Below are 6,090 nucleotides of genomic sequence, written 5' to 3'. Positions count from 1 at the left end.
TGGAACTACAGGTGCACACCACCATACCTGGCTAATTTTTTGATTTATTGTAGAGATGAGGTCTCGTCAAATTGCCCAGGCTGGCCTTGAACCCGTGGGCTCAGGCAACCCTCTTACCTCCACCTCCCAAAGTGTTGGCATTACAGGCGTGAGCCACTGAGCCCAGCTAGAATGTCTTCTTTTTTTTTTGAGTTGGAGTCTCACTCTGTCACCCAGACTGGAGTGCAGTGGCCGCTCCTGGCCACCACAGCCTCGACCTGCTGGGCTCCAGCGATCCTTCCGTCTCAGTCTTCTAGTAGCTGGAATTACAGGCATGCGCCACCACACCCAGCTGATTTTTTGATTTATTGTAGAGATGAGGTCTTGCCAAGTTGCCCAGGTGGGTCTCGAACCCACGGGCTCAGGCAGTCCACTCACCTTGGCCTCCCAAAGCACGGGATTACAGGCTGAGCCAACGAGCCCGGCCTAGAACGTCTTCTTTAAGGTGAGGCTATTCAGCCTGTCAAAGTAGCAGGGGCAAAAATAGAGACCTGGCATTCTGAACAGCCCTGTAACAGCTGATCTTCATTGGCAGGGTTTCAATGGTCATACACACAACCCTGAGTCATGAAAGAAATTTCTGCTAGCCTGGCTCTTCTCCAACATGAAAGTCCTACAAATTCCTGGGAAGAACCTCATTTAAAGAGGAGTCGCCGGGCTCGGTGGCTCAGCCTGTAATCCCGCTCTTTGGGAGCCTGAGGTGAGTGGATTGCCTGAGCCCGCGGGTTCGAGACCCGCCTGGGCAGGTGAGATCTCATCTCTACAATAAAATAATTAGCCGGGCGTGGTAGCGCGTGCCTGTAATTCCGGCTACTCGGAAGGCTGAAGCGGAAGGATCGCCGGAGCCCAGCAGGTCGAGGCTGCGGTGGCCGGGAGTGGCCACTGCACTCCAGTCTGGGCGACAGAGTGAGACTCCGACTCAAAAAATAAAAAAAATAAAAAATAATAAAGAGGAGTCAACAGCTTTTCTCATCTGGGTAAACGACAACTCCATTCGCCCAAGAGCTCATTCCTGACTCATCTCTCATATATCTCCGACCTTCCAGCAAGTACTGTTGACTTGACCTTTAACACATATCCAGAATCTGTTTCACACTACTCCTGCCATTACCACCCTAGTTCAAGCCCTGTGCTCACCAAGAATATTACCATAACTTCATGACAGTGCGCTCCATTTTCACTTGGCTCCATATATATATATGTATATATATATATATTTAAGATAGCAGCCTAAGTAACATTAATTAAATGATGACACTAATAAAAAAAACCTCCCCAATGTCTTCTCAGAATAAGATCTAAAGATATCATAGCTCCAATGATCTTAATCCCTGCTATCTCTTTGAACTCATCTCATAACTCTTTGCTGCTCCCAGCTTATTCTATTATTTTCATTGCATCTCTTGACCCTGTTAATATTTATCACCATTTGACATACTTGTTTGTTGTGTCTTCCCTCCATACGTAAAGCCTCATTAAAGTAGGCCTGATTGTTTTTGTTGCTGTACGGCTGGTGCCTAAGAGTGCCTGGCACACGGAGGGTGCTCAATGAATATTTGTAGTTGCTAGAACAATAATAATAAGCTAGCACGGGCTATATATGAAGACACAATGGAGAAAAATAAATGGGAGGTGAACACACTCCAGGAAAATCCTGCCTGAAAATGTTTGAAAATTATGATAAAATATTTCATGATGATCTTAATATCTTAATCAAAGGCTCATTTTCATAAGCACACAAAAAGATAAAAGATATCATGAATTAACAAAGAATAAAATGTGAGTTGGCAGGGCTCAGGGAAAAATGTTAAAATAATCATAAAAATGAAAGTAAAATTGGAACAATAGACTACACTGCTTGAATCACATAAGGGGAATTGAGCAGGAACTGTAAAAACAAACGATATGGAGACAGGTGATGCAACATGTACATAATGGAGTGTTCCTGAAAGAGAAAACTTTCATCTTTTTTTTTTTTTTTTTTGAGTCAGGGCTCACTCTGTCACCAGGCTGGAGTCCAGTGGCACAAACCTGGCTCTCGACAGCCTTGACTTCCTGGGCTCAAGCGATCCTGCCTCGGTCTCCCGAGTAGCTAGGACTACAGGTGTGTGCCACCATGCCCAGCTAACTTTTTGATTTTTTTGTAGACATGAGGTCTCGCTATGTTGCCTAGGCTGATGTTGAACTGCTGGGCTCAAGTAATTCAACTGCCCCTGCCTCCTAAAGTGCTATTACAGGCGTGAGCCACCTCACCCAGCTGAAAACTTCCATTTTCTATTTTTACAGATGAAAGCACTGAGAAGCCCTGCACATTAAAAAAAAAAAAAAAAAAATTAGAAACTTCAATCCTCTGAACTCTTTTAGGCCAAAAGTCATTGTAATCTTTCATCAAAATTAATTTTTAATATATCAGCTGACAATTCACCTCAGCTGTTTCATTGAAATAACTGGAAACCATCTGACTTGCCAAGGGAGTCACTCAGGTCTCAACAAGAACATGCCAAACCATCCCTTTGTCTAGAGCCTTGAAAGATTTTACTCCCTGAGACAATTAAGCACAGTAGGTTTGGCGCGTAGCCGAGAGGTACTGCCTTTCTGTCCTCTAGTGGGAGAGACTGTGAAATGAGAGGCAGTTGACTTAAGAGAGATCAGTTTAGGAACAAGTATACATGGATGCACAGGATTAGGAGATTCTCTGTTGAACTCTTTCACATACTCCGGAATGAGTCAAGCAAGGAAAGAACTGAAAAGTGCCTATGCTTTAGGAAGATGAGAATCACTGATTTCATGAAAGTAGTTTTCAGTGCACTTGTGTCAAGGGTGGTAAAAGGCACACTAGAGTAGACTGAGGTGGGAAGATGGAGTAGAGACAGTAACAGAAACAAGCTATATATTGGATACACAAGGTGTGGCGATTACAGCCAGTTATGTGGTACCTAGGAGCAATTTTTAAGATGCGAAATACTTGAAATGCTGACAGAAAACAGGCAACAGATTGAGGATGAAGAGATCATCAGAAGCACTAGGTTCACAAGGTGCAAAGGATTGACACTAGTCTGCATTTATACTTATTACCTATCTGTTATGCACTAAGGCTTTTTGTTCATTTGACCTAATTCTCACAATCACAACAAGGTAATTACTGTTGCTATTCTTTACCCAGAAAGATCAAGTTATGCTCAAGCTCAAGATCCATGAGTTTATCACTATAGTGGTAGAGCAGGGATGAGCACCTTGTCCGTGACTGTGAGTTTAGTAGGGAAAGCTCAGGGTATTTCTGCCTGAAATTCCCTATTTTTTAAAATGAAATATACAAGGTAAGGATATGTTAAGAAAAAAAAAAAAGAGAGAGGGTAACACTTCAGAGCAGAGGTTTTAACCAGTTATTAAGGAAAACAGGAGGAGTTGACTAAAGAAAGGGTAACAGGCAGTGTTGAGGACAGTTAAAATCAGTTTTTACTAATATAGTAGTATACTTGGTGATCTTTTTCCAGCTATAACCTGTAGAGCACTGGAAACATGTAGGGCTGGAATTCTTCCAGGAAGTTATGACATTAGTGAGGATGACTTGGGAGACTGACAGCCATTAGTGAAATGATAGATCAATAGGCCTAGACAAGGCTTATGAAGGAGAAAACAGACGGCAGACCTGGAGCAGGTGTAAAGGAACAGAGCTGGTCAAAAGTGAGATTTTAATTTATTTTCAGTTTTTGGATGAGGGTTTCACTCTGTTGTCCAGGCACCGAATGCATGATCATGGATCACTGAAACCTCAACCACCTGGGCTCAGGCGATCTTCCAAACTCAGTCTCCAGAGTAGCTGGAACCATGCACAACTGATTTTTCTATTTTTGGTAGAGATGAAGTCTCGTTCTGCTGTCCAGGTTAGTCTTGAACTCCTGGGTTCAAGCAATCCTTCTGCCTTGGCCTCCAAAAGTGCTGGAATTATAGGTGTGAGCCACTGCCCCAAAAGTAAGACTTCGACTTCTAAAGTAGTGATTTCAGCCAGGCTCGGTGGCTCAGCCTGTAATCCCGCACTTTGGGAGGCTGAGGTGAGTGGATTGCCTGAGCCCACAGGATCGAGACCCACCTGGGCAACTTGGCAAGACCTCATCTCTACAATAAATCAAAAAATTAGCCGGGTGTGGTAGCGTGTGCCTGTAGCTCCAGCTACTTGGAAGGCTGAGGCGCGAGGATCACTGGAGCCTAGCAGGTCGAGGCTGCGGTGGCTGGGAGCGTCCACCACATTCCAGTCTGGGTGATAGAGTGTGACTCCAACTCAAAAAAAAAAAAATTAAATAAATAAATATAAAGTAGTGATTTCAGAGGTAAGGTTGTTTTTGGATTTTGAAAGGACACAGGATGTGGTTGTGGAGAAGGTAAGTAATAGAACTCAAGTCCTGTGTGCAATAAGTAGTCTTTGAAGCTAATCAGATAGCTGAAATTTGTTTTCTCAAAATGACTCAAAAGAATGTGACTTGTCTTTCCGCTGTCAAACTATGGTTTTGTCACTTCAATTCTCCCGGGTTTTAAAAATTATATGTAAGAGGACTTTTACCTATAAATATTGCAATCTGTTTCTGAAAACATTCAATAAAAAACTTTTAGATCAGTGGTATAAGTAAACACTTGGACATAGGCTCTTTAAAAAAGAGCCTTTAGACATTCAGGTATGAAATGTTCAATGATGTGAAAAAGCTGCCACTAAACTTTCCAGTAAATAGTAATTCACGGCAAAAAATAATTTGTATTTTCCTAGGATGCTTTTTTTTAGTAGGGCTATTAAGATGGCATGACACTGTCTTCTTTTAAAGTGTGTTCCCCCGCCCCAATCTGATTTAAAGACAAAAACAAAAACCAATGTTCATGCTTAAAAGACACCATGATGTTTAATATGGTGCTGGGATGCTAGACCACATGGACCAACAGGCCTAAATTTATTCCAACTATGAATTTTGTTAATGTCCAATAATACATTAATCAATTGAAATCAGAATCTATTTGGAGATGAAGGAAAAAAGGCTTCTATTATTGTTATTTTAGGTGCTTCTATTTACATATCAGAACCAAGACTTATCAACATTGTTTAAATTCATATTTAAACAATGAATAGATGAAAATATTTTAAAAACATAATACTCCTCTCACCCCACCGTCCATTCTAAAACATAAATCAGTCTTCACTTTCTACTTAAACTAGTTGTAATAAGCAATCTCACAAACTAGATAATTGAAAATCAGTGAGCAATCTAAAATTGTTGAAAAAAGTCAAACTTTCTCAAACCAAGTATTTGTTACATGTCACACACATTGTCTACCATTTTACTGACTCTATTTTACTAGAGGATAGCATCTATTTTAAAACAATGTGAGAAACTGGAAAAACAAACCTGATATATGAAAAATATTGCAGGATGGAGCCTATCCACGTTCTAGTTGCTACATTCCACTACCACACTCTAAATATCTTTTCTTTTTTTAAAAAGAGACAGTCTTACTGTGTTGCCCAGGCTATGATGCAATCATAGCTCACTGCAGCCTTGAATTCCTGGGCTTAAGTGATCCTTTCGCCTCAGCCTCCTGAGTAGCTAGGTCTATAGGCACATGCCACCACACTGGGCTAATCTTTATTTTTTGCAGAGACGATCTTGCTATGTTGCTCAAGCTGGTCTTAAACTCCTGGGCTGAAGTCTAAATTTCAAACTGACAGGAATAATTTTTAAAAATCCAACACACAAACACAAATATAAGTATCTAAATGTATAATAGTTCAGCTCACAAATAGGTTTGACTCAAGCCTTTGAACTTATTACTTACACACATTAAGATTTTGTACCCAATTATTTAAAGGTCCACTGACTAACCCATAATGCAGTTTGTGTTAACAGGCTGTAACAATCAACCACACAATAGCAATCAGATGATTCTAATCTTACTCCAATAGTAACAGCAATAAAATTAGAAAGTAATACTTCTTTTCAGTAATTAGATAATCAATATAACAGCCCTGTAATAAAATGAAGAGAATTTCTTGTTTCAGTTTCTTGTTCA

This window comes from Carlito syrichta, unplaced genomic scaffold (genome assembly GCF_000164805.1).
Source record: "Carlito syrichta isolate Samal-C Ts95f unplaced genomic scaffold, Tarsius_syrichta-2.0.1 Scaffold309476, whole genome shotgun sequence".
Classification (NCBI taxonomy): Eukaryota; Metazoa; Chordata; class Mammalia; order Primates; family Tarsiidae; genus Carlito; species Carlito syrichta.
The sequence above is the reverse complement of the archived record's forward strand: the minus strand, read 5'-3'. Positions refer to the sequence as shown.